The sequence below is a fragment of the Poecilia mexicana genome, unplaced genomic scaffold, assembly GCF_051168715.1.
Source record: "Poecilia mexicana isolate PSO_F unplaced genomic scaffold, ASM5116871v1 scaffold_15, whole genome shotgun sequence".
NCBI classification, from domain to species: domain Eukaryota; kingdom Metazoa; phylum Chordata; class Actinopteri; order Cyprinodontiformes; family Poeciliidae; genus Poecilia; species Poecilia mexicana.
The window spans coordinates 14,785,841-14,802,674 of NW_028263384.1; the positions used below are offsets into that span (position 1 = coordinate 14,785,841).

Here is a 16,834-nt window from a genome sequence, read left to right on the forward strand (position 1 = left end):
AAAGCATGTGGTCTTTAACAGTGGCAGGTTCCTCTGAAGAGTCAACCACTCAAACCTACAGACATGTCAATGTAATTAGAGGTACATTACAACAATGTAGAAAATGTAATTTATTTCAGTCATTCAGTTCTCAAAGGGATAGTCACATTAAAGAGATTGATGTATTTATTTTTATCAACTCATAAAACTGCAAAACCCGTTTCTCAGAAAATGACAATATTGCAGGAAACAGGCCTGTGAATATTCTCATCTAGGTCATATCTACTACAATAGGTTTAGATTGAAGGCAACTGGACTTCCACCTAATTCTTGAATATGTTTAGCCACGTATCCAGGAGTCTTTATCAATTTTCCTCGTCCTCCTTGGAGCATTCTCAAAAGACCCAAATGAGCAAACACCCTCATGCAAATGCGGGTTCAATCCAGAAACAAAAACCCCAAACTTGTGTTTTGGAGTTTCAATTTTCAAAAATATATAACCCCGTTTAGTAACCAATTCCAAAGAAACTCCATAAACAGTCCCATCATGTTTCATGTGACCAAGTGCACAACCCACTCCAAAAAAAAGAAAGACAGAAACGGCGAGGTGGAGAATGAGCTGGTCACTAATTTACGTCTAACTGGGAATGAATGCGCCAAGGAGGATGGACCTCCCTGTGCTTAAACATCAATTCACCAATTTCAAGCTGCTCAAACGTGAGCTTCCAGAAATGACAGACCCTTGGATGTGAAATGTCTTCAAAATACACAAAAATGTCCATCTGTCCTCGATTAAAGCCTTGTAGTAGCTACCAGCTAAAGATTTTTCAAACAGGAATATCAATCAACTGAAAAATATGTGCAGGTTATTGTGATGTACAGTTGAAGCACTTAGTAGTTTGAATTAATTACTGCATCAGTGCAAGCGGCATAAAGGTGATCAGTGTGTGTAGCGCTGATATGTTAGGGAAGCTCATGTTCCTTTGATAGCCTTCAACGTGTCTGCATGATTAACTTTGGCGTCTTCTCCACCTCTTGACAATTCTACACAGATTCTATTTGGGTTTAAGACGAGGCTAGTTTGCTGGATAAATCAAGCAGAGTAAAACTAAATATATTCTACATATTTGCTTTTTCAATAGTTAAAACCCACAATTAGTCATTGAAATAGAAAAACTAATGGAATACATCAAACATTATCTGTTAAATCTACAACATATATACATTTCACTTTTTGAGTGAATACTGATGAAAATTACATTTTTGTTACTTCTTTCTTAGATGCACGTGTACCTATTTTATATTTGTATAAAAGTAAAAAAAAAAAATTAAAAAAAAAAAACTGTGGCATGTTTTGCTGCCCTTATTTAAATTATGCTTCAGGGAAAATGTTTCTATTTAAATACAACTTAAACATGAGGAAAAAAAAGGCATGCTAAAATGGCAGGTGCAATCAATATTCATATCATTATTATCGATGGCATATGCATCTGAAGGTTTGGTAATTGGCTTAAATAAATCCCAATTGCATGACTCTAAAATGTAATACAACTTGTTCGTCTTCAGTCACTAACACCACAGGTGCTCCCAACTGCAGGATGATATAATTGCTATTACGGGATGAGTGAGTCCTGAGTGAAGGTTCTCTTCATTCATGACTCAAGAGTGGCCTTGAGTGCGAACAGTGACCTCAGTGCACTTGGCACAAAAATGAAAAGCCATTATGCATGCCATGTTCATTCTGTTTGCGTGATTACGTAACATTTTTTATTACTTTTCAACCGGTGTCAAAGTGTGCTTTACTAGCTTCTCTATGATGCAAATGAAAGCAAAAAGGCTAGGAAGTTAAGGTTGGTCACTTGAACTGCAAAAACCGGCAGAAATTGAAGTACACCATTATGCAATTATTTTTACTTTTGCCTGCAGCAACAACAAAAAAAAAAATAAGAGAGAGAGCTCTGAGTGCTGTTATGTCATAGGCTGGAATAGTGTAAATATGACAAATCCTGAGCATTCCTTTATGGATTGCCGTTTCACAGAGAAATGTACACATGTTGCAATAGCATAAAGAGAAACAAATTTTAGGATGTTCTTTGCTGTGCGACAAATGTGTAAAATTATGATGATCAAAAACTGTTTTTAAAAAGACATCTGCCAATACTGACTATGAAAGTTATGACCAAAGGAAATGGTAAGACCCCACACACAAGGAGTGCCAGTTTGTACCCACTTTCATACAGTATGTACCCAATAGGGCTGTGTATTAGCACCACAGGATTACGTAGAATAAAACAAGGGTTAGAAATTGATTAAATTATTGAGTACACATTGTTTAAAAGAATTTGTAAAATATTTAATCTATTTACTTAAAAAGGGATTCTAAGCTTTCAGAAAAGGATTACAACATTCTTGGCTCATCCTAATATTGTGCATCGCCTCATCTTGTGAGCTGGATGTGTCATCACACCCCTTGTTCCCGCAGAACATTAAAACTTCTCTATGAATCTATAAAGCAATGCCTGGAAACAAATCAAGTTTGTAATCGTTAGGGTGTTGTTATTCATTAGTACTTGGCATTTCATTTTTATGCTCCATCTTTGTAAATAAAGCACTGTGTATTTTGTCTGAGAAGTATGCTATATAAAAAAAATGTTACACTGAGGTTTTTTTTTTTTTCCTGAAGTAGAGGCTTTTAATTCAAGATCATAAGATCAATCAATCATGTGCTTTTTGTTCATCTACTCAATCATCAACCTGCCAAAATCTACAGATAACTGCTTAAATATGACCCATTTCTATGATGAATTGAAGTACTTCTGTTGATTAGGCTTCCATTTCTTAAAATCAGACAAATTTAAATTATGCCCACATCTTGATAATGACACTAAATTAAGTTACCTAAATTTGATGGTTTGTTAGGTAAGACTGTCAAATTTAATTACTAAAGGTTGCATTTTATCTAAACAGGTTTATACATATCCATATGACTTAGTTTTACCATTTTGTAGCTTAACTTAGAGCTAGTTGTCCCAGCACCTTTCTTTTTACTTGTGGTATATCCTAACTTGTATCCATGAATGTGTTTGGAAAGTCTCTTCTCAATCACTTATGTAACAGCAGTTTGTGTAAAAACTGAATAGACAAAAGCCAAATTAAAGTAGAATCACAGTTTTTGCTAAGGTGTCAATTATGTTCTCAATTACATGAAATGGAAATGCGTTTCATTTGATGGTTTACTTTGAATCAGTTGGTCAGACTACATGATAAAAAATGAATTATGTATTGATTAGTTAAAAGGGCGATGAAATTAGAGCCATGACAATCCCCACAAATCAAGCACAATATTGAACTTAAGTCAGAGAAACAGAAAAGAAAAATCACAACTAGTTAAGACTGAACACACAATTGTGAGATTAGTAAAACAAAGGCACGAGCTACTCCTATTAGATTAGGCTGAACATCTAGATAACACTTATAGATTATATGCTGTACACATAAGAAAACCCATACATATGGTACCGAGGTGAGAGGCACGGTTAAACAAACATTGAATAAGTCAATTTGTTCAGCTACTGCATCCAATGTCAACAGAACTTGGTAGTGCTCTAAATCTCCCACTTTCTCGGATGGGAAAATCAGACCCGGATCTAAAAGGCTCTAATCCTGCAGCCTTAGTCATCTCATGACTACACCATAATTCCCTAAACCCTCACTGAGCCAAGTCCATGACCGATCTGCATCTGCTTAGCATCAACAATGACCTGTCCATGTCACAAGGCGCGCCGCTCTGCACAATAGAAGCCACTTAGCCACATGGTCTTAAACACATGCAGCTGATACAATACAACGGATTTCTTTTGACTTTTAGTAATCTGTCGCTCCAATAAGCTGACTTTCACCCCATTTAATCACAGCACAGCCGTGACTGTCACAAGGTTTCGTCTTGGGGGTTTAGCACATAAAGGCATGGTAATTCCAAAAGCACAGGCAGACAGACATGGGAGCAATAAAATGTGTCAAAAAAAAGAAAAAAGTGCTTCAGAAAAGTCACAATTACAAAGAAATGAAAAAAAATATTTTGTTTTTTTAGTGCTTTCCAAGGTCAGCACAACTGTACACAAGCAATCTTTTTCAAAGAAAAATCTTTATCTGGCAGCTGCATTGTGCCATATAGATTTGTGGGATGGTCTGAATGTTCACAGAACTCAATTTATTTTACTGTAAAGCTTTTTCAATACTGAGAACCTGCCAGGAATTAAAACCATGTTTAAATGGTAAGTCAGACAAACTACAGTGCAGTCCACACTTTCCTTAACATAAAAAAAAAACTAAAATTTGTCCATTATGTCAGTGCAGCTTGTGAGTAATATCCAGAAAAGTCGGTGACTATTTTAGAATCTGAAAAGGTTCCAAAAAGCTTCCCATCTGAATTTCATGTGAATTAAAAGTAAATGAGAATTGTGTTAGTTGAATCTTATCTCTCTCTTTTAGTTCAACCAAGCTCAAACAAGACCAAGACAACAGAAGATGCCATCAGGTATTTACACTACAGTCGTTTCACAGATGCTGCAATTTGAAAATCATGTTAATCTTAACAGCTCATATGTACTCTCTTCTTTATTTTAACTGAGATTTAGAAATGCCATCTTCTGTTTTAATGATTTTTTTTTTTTGGTTTTTGTTGCAATTATTATGAAGGTGACAAAAAAAGGCAGCTAAATTAATCTGTCACTGCGTACACTTTTAGTCCTGCAAACATAAATGCTACTATAAAAATAAGCTTCCCATTATTAGCCTCATACTAATGGCAATCAGTCTTACTTTACAATCTATTGATGCATTTACTTATATTTCAAATATATTTGTATTTATTGATCCATTGTTTTATTTGATATACCTTTGGGCACCAATACAATGTGGGCATGTGTTACGTTTTTTAGTTAAAACACTAAAAATCTGCAGAATTGTGTAGGGTTTTTTTTTTTTTGTGGTGGTTTCCCAAACTACCCGTTTATGCTAATGACACATTTGTATATCCATACACTCAAAAAGGAAAACTTAAATGATCCCTCATCCACCACCCTCTCAACAAACTCCATAGGTCTTCATTTTATTGATAGTTTTCTAATTTCCAATATTACTGTTGTTTGCACATATTTTTCACTTTGTGTAATTAACTGTGTAATCTTGTACATTTTTCTCTTTTTAAATGACCACTCAGCTGTAAATTAACTTTAATCTGAGATTCTGAGTATGTTATTTCCATTAGCTTTAGAATAGCATTTCTCTTGTGTTGTAAATTTGCCTTCGTAAGAAAGTCTCTCGTTCTTATTTTTAGATACGTTTTAACCTTGTTAGACTATGCATGCTCTCATCTCAGCTTTGATTTGCTGATTTAACACCTGAATTTCTCCACCGTGAGACAATAAAGGATATTACTATTAGTTTGCCATCTAAACAAAATAAAATTAATAAATAAAAAGGTCGATGTTCAACAGCCCAGAAGAGCATTTCCTGTCTGGGTCAGAACCTGCCATTTGTTGATGCCAATACATTTTCTGTTTAGTAGGAGAACATTTAGTATACATCTCTTTTCTCTACTAAGACCCAGTGCAGAAGGCCTCTCTAGGTTGCTTTTTGCAGGAAAGCAAATACTTCCCACCTTCACCACCACTGGAACATTAATATATACATTTCTGTCTGCTTTTCAGGTGGTTTATGTGACACATTTTCCTAAGTGAATTCTCTGTCCAGCTGGTGGGAGCATGCTCACTTGTAGGTGTGTATGTGTGTGTTAGCTATTCATAGAGCAGAAAAGAATATGGGGTCTGGCCATCTAGAGACCAAAATGATATTCCATGATGCATAAGAGAGATAGAACAAAAGGCCATTTAGTCAATTTCACAAAATGACAAGGTTTATAGTGTAGGAAATGCCCCAAGACATCACACTGCATTAGACTCTGTGTTAGGGATTGTGTTTGCTACCCGCCATCTGAGACAGAGACGGAAAGAAAGGAATTTAAGTTGAGAGAGGTTAAGGCCTGTAATTCTCACTACACAAGGCTTTTAAATGAGTTGAGTGTCTATTCAAACAACTCATCACATCTGTGCTTAGCAACAATCAGTTAAGATTATCGAAAGTAGAAGGTTTGCTGCCTAGTAATAGCCTAAACAATTTTGCAATTAATTATCGACATCTTTTTGTGCCATCATCGGGGAACATGAGCTTATAGTATCAATGCCCTGTAAGTAATTTACTTTCTCTGGGTATGAGATTTTTTTTGTTTTAGAAAGCTAACAGCGTAGAAATGATGAAAAGCATTCAAACCTTTATTTACTCATGTCTTTGAGTTGACTTTTGCTCTTTATTCCTAGGTGGCCTTCTATTGTGTCCATCTTGAAATATCTCCAGTCAACTTGACTTAAGCTGCAATCATGTAATTAATTGCATTGAGCAATTAATAATCTCTGGGTTGTACAAACACGGTTAAAGGCACGGTGTTGATTACCGTGTCACATTTGACTATAATGGTGACGCAAACCTTCGAAAAAGTTTAGCCGACTCCGACGTGCGCTACAAGATTTGAAGCATTTGATCAAAAATAATTTCCGCAGTGGTGACAGAAATCATAGATGTAATGCCAGCAAGCCTCTAGTCAACACAGCTGGAACTCACTCAGCTTGAATAAAGTCACAACAAACAAGTAAATAATGCAAATGGCCTCAGCTCAACTTTCGATTAGTTTGTATTGCTCAGCTCCTTTTGGTGTAAAGACATACACTCAATATTGAGTAAACTAATAATGGGCCAGAGTCAAAGTCAATGCCGTTTGTTCTTCAACCCAGGCTTGTGACATTTGATGCATTTCCCCTGGAATCTGTTGTTTTTAGAACTCGGCTTTTGTTCAAGATCAATACTTCCTAAAGGTTAATCAAAGAGATCAAACACTGATATCAGCTTAAAACAAATACAAAAAAAACAAATTGACTAGGCATGGACTAGTAAGAAATTATGACAGTATGATTAGATAAAAATTTCAGTTTCGAGGTATAACGTTATGATTGAAGCTGTAAAATGTGTTATTTGCATTTTCTTTAACATGCTTTGATGGCTGATCTTAACACTTTGATAAGGCCAGTTGCTGTCAGAGCCACTGCTCTTCTAAAAGATCAATTAGGTGAATTTAACTGGAACTTCATAGTCATTGATCACCAAAATCTCCAGTCGTAACCAAATTTTACCAAGTTTGGAAGCTGTTTTTAGATCAGAGGTGTGATGCTGAGATTTCTTTCTTCTCCTGTGTGCATGTTCATACTTGATTTTTGGCAAATAACACAATCAAGATATACTGATAAAGTTTACATCTAACTGCATACCCACGGCTATGATGGCTAGAACAAATCAGGTTATACTGCACGACCCCAGTCATCTTTTTATTAATGTAATGTCCAGCTGCATCCGACCGATGGGACTTGACCTACACCTTATCTTTGACTAGACACGCACACAAAAATAACACCTTGCACAGAAGAAACCGTATCAGGGTTAGTGGTCTTGAAACTGACTTTTTCATATCATGGTGCAAGTTGAAATCGGTAACCGGCCCATGCCTAGTTGGGATGGTTTCCTTTAATACCATGTCCCACATAGCGATTAAAGTGACAAGAACATTAAACTCAATCTGGTTTACATTCGATTAATTAAATCTCATTATCAAGGAGAAAATTAACTTCATTACTTGATTAGTTATTATACTACATTTGTACTGGCACACAGAATGAAAACTATGACTAATATGTATGGGGACAACTGTAGTGTGAAAGTGACACGCATCAACAGGAGAACAAGAGAAGCAAACAGAACTTAAACCAACAAAGGAAAAAAAATATCCTAAGCAAGAAGTTGCTGCATTAGATTAAAATAGAAGTTTTCAAACGGTGTCGTCACTTTCTGGTGTTATGACCACATTGTCATTTTCATTATCACAGCAGCATGATGTACTAGTCCCCTGCAAATAGTTACCATTTGGATTTCATCCATTTCACTCCTCTACAGGTGGTGGAGATGAAATGGAGAGTTTACTACCTCTGATATCTGACACTGAGCTGCTGATCTGATAATGGTGGTCTTGCTGTGCAGTATCTGCCCTTCCCCACATGGGAAAACAGAGAGGTTGGCAGTAAATCATAACGCAAGCTTACAACCCACAGCATATCTTCTTGATGTGTGAAATACCATCAGTGGAAAGTGAAACACCACCAATGAGGTGGAGAGGGGGAAAAAAGAAAGAGAGAAAAAAAGCACACTGCAGTTGTGCCCGTCTCCTCGGCTTCTCACTATGCACTTGGGTCCAAATCATTTCAGGCATCACTACCCACGAGTCTCTTATCAAATAATACTGAGAAGCTGTCCAAAAGTTTCCGTTGTGCGTGTGAATGAAATCATGTTTTCCGGGTGATTATTACGTTATGACAGGGATGTGCTGGGGAAAAAAATATTTTTCTTTTGATGAAATCCCATTTTAATAATTCATCTTGGTTCTTTACTTCTTTCAAAAGGTGAAAATATTCCTAGTTTTCAAGGGTGAGCTTGAGATACACCAGAAAAATCAGTGGACACACTATACATAAGTGCTACCATGTTGCACTCACAAACAGCATGCTTTAGTGTGGATGCTGGTACAGACTGGGGAAGACTCAAGATTAGTTGTTTTTAGGATGTATGAGATGTTGGAAATGAAGTCAAGCAAAGCACAGGAATGCAAGAGAAATCTTAAAGGAAATCATATTTCCCAAGACTTGCTAAAGTATGCTTGGGGTTGCAATGATTGGGGTGCCGGTCATAGGGCAGGAGGCAGCGTACACGCCCAGGACAGGTTACCAGTCTATCGTAGGAAGAGATAAAGAGACATGCATGACAAAATAAAATCATACAGGCATGCACTACAAAACATAGTTAAATTGTGGGAAAAACCAGAGTATCTTTTTTTTGTTTTTTTTTATTATAGACCCCATGCATGCAGAGAAAGAAGATTCAAAATTCATGCAGAAGAACTCCAGTTGTGATTCAAACCCACCATCTTCTTGCTGCAAGGCAACAATCATAACAACTGACACCCTGCAGCTCTGGAACCATTCATATAGTAATTAGTGTTCTTTACAGAAAAAAAACAAGTGAACAGATAACAATAAAACAAAACCTTATTTTTTTTCCAGCTTGATGCGTTTCATCCAAAATTATTTATTTTATCAATAAAGTTTCACAAAGTAACAAAACAATAGAATAGTCGATATTTATTACACGTTTGATTAAAGGATGAGTTTTAATTATGCATTTCATTTTGTTCCAAGTCACATTTTCCGAGCTTTAAACTGAAAACACAAACAGGGAGGTCTTCTCAATTCCAAGTGGAAATGTTTGACTATTCTCCATAAGACCTCACAATTAGATCTGCATGCAGTGGATTTGAAACATTGTGATAGCTGTAAAAGTGCACTGAAATGTTACTTCCCAAAGTACTGTATAACTTCTGTTTGAATAAGAGTTGCTATGATTAAAAAAATGCAGATTCTCCCCTCCCCCCAGCTATTGCTTTGGAGAGTTAGCCTGGTCAGTGAGAACAACAACTGACAGAGATGTCATTTCTAGATCCAAATTGCAACTTTGGAAGGAAACACAATGCAGTGCAAATATCTACCAGCACTTGTACTATGTTCACCGTCATCCACTTAAGTTTCTACTGGGGATTCTTTAAATGTTTCACACAACACTCCTCTTTTAAATAGACTTAGATTGAAGCAAAAATCGATGATGGTAATCGCTTTACATCAGAGTTTAATTTATGATTAATTAGCAATATATGCTTCTATTAATAGTCAATACCAAAACATCTTGTATCAAAGAGTATAATTAAATGATGATCAAGGACACCAGTGCTACTTAAGATTAACAGCTCCATGTAATTCACACAGACCGTTTCAAGTCACACAAACTACATTAAAGATAGTGTAAAGACATCAGCTCCAAAATAGTCTGGCTGTTATTTTAATATAATTGTTAAGACCTAGGATTATGGGAACTGTTCTCTCACACATGTGGCATGAAGTCACCTCTTCTCCTAACAGCAATAACCAAGAAGCTCTCACGGCAGAAAAGGAAGGAAAACTAAATTCAGAATTCAGTCTTCTGCTAAATTTGGTATATGCAAATCAAAATTTGCCAAACATTCCAGCCAAGAAGATCTGATCAGTGCCTCTTCAGAGTGAAACGTATTCTTCATGATGCAAGTGTGTGCGTGTGTGTGTGTGTGTGTGCGTAATTTCCACAAAAGTCACTATATTTGTTCTCAAATTATTTATCTGGTGATACCTAGGGACAATTGGTATAAAAGTGAGGTAGTAGGGATGTGCAACTCCCAACTTCATTGTTTACATTCCAGCTTTATCCCTCAAGCAATAATAAAGATTGGATCATTAGAATCTCATGACCACACATACACACACTTGCATTGTGAAGCATACATTTAAGAGTGGTAGAACCTGAACGCAAGTAAACTCCCCAATAGTGATGACTGCTACAGCTTGCGAATGTTTGATACCGAGCAGCAGTGTTGCACTTTTAAAATATGGCTCATATTTGAAAATGATGTAGATGTGTACATCAAGTTTAGCCCAGCAAGTGTCAGAAGATGATTTGTCTCTTTTTCACAATCATCTATACTGTCAAACACATTACAGTCCTTGCTCATCTTTCATTGATGAGTATAACAAAGCACTCTTTTGTTGAAAGATAATTCAACATCTATTCCACTCAGGTTCACTTGAGTTATGCGAGTATTTCATAATCCTTTCAGTGAACTCTATTAATACTTAAACAGAAGACATTTGAGTTGCCTGCAGTTCATCATAACAGTAAGGATATTATATTAGTGTCATCTTTCCTAAAGTACTTATCAGCAGTAATAGTGTTTTCTTTGCAGGAATGACAAAGTGAAAATCGAGAATCTTGTTGAAAAATATTCTTAGAAATAAACACTGCCATGCAGAAGAAAAGCAAAGTTTAAGATCCTGATTTAAATCTTGTCACAATTTATGCATGCGTTGGGTTTTGTTTAGATTGTATGCCAGAACTGAACTGATCATCCAGCTCATACAGCATCTTACACACATTGCAGTGTTAATAACACAAACACAAGTAGGAACCTTTGACTGCAGCGGTGGTTTAATAATTGTTTGGGGAAAATGCAATTCAAAAATATGCATGACCTAAAAACTTCTGTAACAACAGTTTAGCTATGGTTAAGGTAACTTTAACTAATATTGTAAGCCAACAAAAGCACATTTACATTACTCTCAAATTTCGCAAACTAGCACTTAATTGAAATCTAAATAATTTACATTCAAACTCCATTAGAATACACAACTCTCTGCCTTGAGGATATTTAGAAACACTTTATAGGTAATTAAAACATGCAAATCCTTTTGAATTGAAATGTTAATGAACAGCATAGATATTGTATATTTTACTGTACACTTTTACAAATATTTCAGCTGTTTAAGCTGTCGACTCAGTTCAGTCTTAATTAAAAGTGAATCTTTAGTTTTCATCTTACTTTATTTTTTATGAAAGTGTGTTTGTTGCTTAACCTAACTCGTAAGGTGCTTCTGAAAAGAAACACTGAGGTAACAGTAGCTCAAGGTTCACTCGATAGTCTTTCCTCTTGCTTTTATACCTTTTAAGGTCTAAAAGTCATGTGCTGAACAGCATCCTTACAGAAAACCTTTCATCATGCCATTGCAAGGATAGTGTTGGACTAAATTATATTCATAAGGTCTCTTCTACATTTCACTGTCAGCCATTTACAGTCTTCATTATTATAATTACAGTAACTGTCCATGAGGCAAAATCCAATTTCCAGTAAAAATGTATGACATAGTTTAAAATAATCACGGCTTCAAAGCTACATACAAAACGCATTTTACATCATACTGACCCAAGTTATTTTACTTATTGTCAAAACTTGTGACCAGTTTTCTCTGGGATTCTGACTAACGAATCAATTAATATCAGCTAGCTACAGGTGCATCACTCTATAAAACAAAAAAGCATGTTAAATATGCAAAATTTGTTGTTTTTTTAAACCAAGAATTCTCATTACAGTGAAACTCTCATAACAGCAAATCCCTGTTTTTAGACTTGTGTCTCAAAATAAGCCTCCAGAAGTCTGTTATATCACTAATCATTTCAAAATAAAACAATATATGACATTATAGAAGGGAATTATGTTCAACAGCATCGATTTTAATGAAGAACATGAGGTGTCAAAACTTGTCTTTACCTCATTAAACAGCCTTTAAATTTGCACGAAGCTTTAACTTCAGTTCACACTCTTCTTTTCTACTATTCACAATGTAGCCTAAGTGCTAGATATCATGATACATTTTTCAGTTATATTGCCCAGCCCTAATGCCAGGAACATACATGTGTTGTTTGTTACTTATGCACCAGAAAATGAGACATTTTAAGGGAATTAAGGTTAAAGTCATTATGGAACTACGTGTAAGCGCTTTCCTTGCTAAAATAATTAATGTAGGAAGATACAACTTTACCAATAAAACCATGTTATTGAGACAGCTAGCTGAACAGAATACACAAGATCTTGTGTCTGTATTTGCAATAAATCCAAAGCAGAAATACATGAACACTGCTCAGTTAAGTTTATTTATTCTCATCATATCATTATTGTGATATTCACCAACGTGACTGCACATGCTATGTTGCCAACTTGCCATAGCTACCATTTCTTTTCCTGGCTTATGCTATTGGTGTGCCACTCCGACAATATCAGCGGACACCATCTGGCCACCCCATAGAAAACTTTCTAGAGGTGCCTCACTGTACATTTTTCTCCGTCACCGAACTGCTTCCAGAATAAGTTATTTTGCATGATGCTTCATCAATCCCTTTTTTATTTAAACTGTCAAAAAAGAAAAAGCACATTCAATATTTAAAATCACATACAGTGTGTGGATCCAAACACTTTCCTCTCGGTATTATAATAGCCTGTATCATCTTTAGATAATCCACAGGGAGTGCTCATGCTTTTAGTTAGTGTTTGCATATCCCTGCCTCCAGAAATGAACGGCATATACCAGGGAGAGACTTATGGGAAACCTGATAAATGAGTTCATCATTACACAGCCGAAGATAGACTGCGAGCACTGGTAATGATGGAAGAAACAAGCACCTATTCAGTGGCTAAAAAGCCCGTTTCAACAGTGTCGTGAAACGCTTACTGCAGACCGCGACGGCAACTCAAAAAGAAAGGGGAAGGGGGGGAGAGAAGTAGGCGTCTTACCATGTTTAACTTCAGAAGTGTGCTCAACAAAAAACTGGCAACGGTGGTACAAGTAACTGCTGGCGATACAGCCACAGCCTCCGCACAGGAGCTCATCAGCGTTCCGCTACCGGCGTCCTCAGTCCAACACGCGGAGACTCAGTAGCAGTCCACCACCAGGCTGATGTAGACAGTCTCTAATAGCACGGATGGAGTAACCCGCTCCCAGTGTCTGTCCGTCTCTGTTGTCATGACGTGTGCGTCAGGTAATCTTATTACAGCGGTCAGGAAAGGTGAGCCCGGTTAAAGCTCCGCTGCCCCTCCTTCCACCGTATCCGCCTGATATGCTTCAGCCCACCTCGTGTAGAGAAAGATTACATTTCGACAGAATGTCTCGCCGAGCGTCTCTGTGTGATCACCGAAAAGTAATCGAAATCCGCTTTTAACTGTCGAAATTCGCAACTTTCCCACCGAACTGCTAAGGAATTTCTGAGGGTCAAGAATAAGAGCGTTTCACCGACAGCTGTCAATTATTTCAGAGTTAAATCCATTAGTCGAGCTTGCCCGCACCAGCTGGAGCGGAGCTTAGATATAATACCACTGGAGGCAGTTTGCTATAATTCACCTGTCACTTAACAACAAAGCCTAGGCCATTATTCCCTACAGCTTAACCACCGTCAGGATGGGGGAAGGAGGGTGAGGGAGCTAAAACTCTACATCAATATGGTATAATTAGCTGCCGTGCTAATTAAGTCTCGACTAATGGTTGCAAAATAGTCCAATTTAATAGAACAGCTCCTACATAAGAGAAACAGATGGAGGTCTTGTTTTCAAAAGCTGCTGGAAACACCAAAGCAATTTTTAGATAATTCCTCTGACAGTTAAATAACTACTAATCCCAAAATGGAGGTTTATTTCATCCGATTAACTCACCTGCATCCATTTAGAAGGCTAAATAAAAAGAGACACAGAGAGGACAATGGAATTTAACACAAGGACAGAGCGTCACACCCATCCAATTCATGGAAATTAAATTGCCACCAAGAGTCATGACAGTACAGTTGCAATTGTTGTGAACAGATGGCCAGACAGGCATAACTACGATTGTAAAAACAACTGGGTTTTCACTTCAAACTGGTGAAACAACCATTCTACATATAATCAATATCATTAAAAGAAAGAAGAAAAACAAGCCTAAACTTTGACAATGAATTTGAAAGAAGGCAGCCTTTGTGTCAAACCGTGTAGAGAAAACTGTTGCGAGGTGTTAAAAGCTGTTCCAAATAAAACATGAATAATTTGTAATGAACGCTCCTTCCTGTCCATTGGGAACAGCGAGAATCTTAACAAACAGCCTCGCTTACAAGCATTTGGAGGTTTAAACTGCATCTTCATTGAATTAATGTGCTTCAATTCCCACGTATTATTCAAGACCATAGGCTTGTTGAGAGTATCGTTTCTGTTTCCAGCAGCAGGAATAGTGTCTACTTTTGTCCAAAAAAGCAACGTGTCTTGTTTATTGTATATAGGTTGCATATTTGCTTTACTATTTCCTTTGTGTTCTTTTTTTTTTCACATAAACATTTAAAAAAAAAAACATACAAGTTCAGATCTTAGGCCAGACCAGGTTAAATCATTTACCTCTGCTTGTCATCACTCATTCAGGGTGGAAAGAAAATGCTTTATTGCAAAAAGCTGCCTGACTAATAACACACTCGAACCCATTCTACAACCCCTAACTCTCTGCCTCACCTTTATTTCTTAAGATACATAGTCAATGAGTTTCTAGGCAGAGATTAACACTCCACAGAGAAGCAAATGCATATATAATCCTTTTTTTAAAAAAGAAAAATCAAATTCCCATAAGTAACCAGATTTTTATGCATAATGTGTGCTGTATTTTGAATCTTGACTGATAATGTACATTTGAATGTTTAAATACCTGCAAGCAAAGCTTTTTCAACTAATAAGTAGAGTGGAGAAACAAACAAGCAAGGCGGAAGAATGTGTTAATAACTTCTACCACTCGTCTAATTTAGTTTCCTAACAAGCAACTGATATGTATATTAATATTCATGATATTGCTTTTCAAATAGCTGCAGTCTATGTGCCAAGGCTAATAATGTTTACATAAACAGCTAAATGCAAACAATAAACTTTATTCCATTTGTTTTTCTCTTTAAAATCTGTTTCTGAGATGAGAGAAAGAAAATCTTCATCTTAATGCATATTCAATTTAACATTTACAACAATTCAATAGAAAAAAAAATACTTTTCAGTTGCTGGAAGTCAAAAGCATACATAGTAAATGAGTTTCTAGGCAGAGATTAAATGTACATCATGAAAAAAATAATGTTTCTCAAGTGAAACACGGAAGCCATATGTTGCATGGAGTTTGACACAAGTTACGTAGTTGACACAACAAACTGGTAATAAGGGACAGTGTGTTCTGGTCAGAGAGGAACAAAATAGTTGAGGAACTGGATGGAGCTAAATATTGGACAATGATGTAAAAATACCCATACCTGTCAAGTCCCTCTGTCCTGTTGGGACAGATAAATACTTCCCGTATTTTCAATTCCAAAACTTGACAGGCATGAAGAAGTCCTCTAAAGAAACTGTAAATTACTTTGTAAGTTTGCATGGTTTGTTCATCTTGCACCAAACCAAACAAGTAATGGTTGAGTACAGGATAGACAGAATATTATAGTTTCCGTCAGATGAATGCCCAACCAGTTCCCCTAAAGGCAAAGGCACTGCAGAGCAGAAAGCACATTTCAAAATCATCACATTGACCAGAAACGTTGACAGAGAAGACAAACACCCACACAAAACTGTAGTTGAAAGATGGTAACAGCACTGGATAGACACTAGCTCAAGCATGCTTTGTACAAATGATCTACAATAAATCTGCGTATATGACAGGACAGGAAAATGTCAGTATCCTTTGTAACTCAATTTTAAAAGTAGCAGTCAATGTAAAACGTTCTCCCTATGAATTAAGCAAAATAAATGGAGACAACTTAGTTTATCCAGAATTGTTTAATTTTTCTTAGTTTCTTTCGTTTCGTCTTGTCTTCCTTCTAGTGATACAGATTAGCAGTATTGTTGTTTTTGAAACAGTTTTCATAGCTTCTGCAAATTTAAGTCTTTTGTTCATTAGAATGTGAATATGAACTTAAGTTGGCATTATCAGGGATAAACAAAAGTCCAGTTTTACCATAAAGTAGCTGCATTATTTACCAATGGAAACAACTATCCAGTTATCATGGCAACATGAAAAGCTCCTTACTTGGATTACGGCCAACTGACTTTTTAAAAGAGGGGTAAAATTGACTTACATCACTTTATAATGTCATTTCCTCATCGATAATAACAGGAGTATTACCTTGATTTTTTTTTTCATGTGTGTTTGAGAAATCCTTGAAAGTAGCAACCATTCAGAGCGTCCTACCTTGACTCCGGATGAGTGAGGTAGATGTCACGGTCAGACAACGGGGAAGTAAAGGAGGTGTC

General features: G+C 36.5%; 1 protein-coding gene across 1 annotated transcript in view; it reads right to left on the reverse strand.

Annotated features, from left to right (window-relative positions):
• LOC106915464 (protocadherin-15) overlaps window positions 1–14,002 on the reverse strand; it is a 159,929-nt gene extending 145,927 nt beyond the window's left edge. Inside the window, exon 1 of the mRNA XM_088012834.1 lies at window positions 13,340–14,002. The gene's annotated coding sequence lies outside the window, so the exon portion shown is untranslated. The remainder of the gene's footprint in view (window positions 1–13,339) is intronic.
• Between the last annotated feature and the right edge of the window lie 2,832 nt (window positions 14,003–16,834).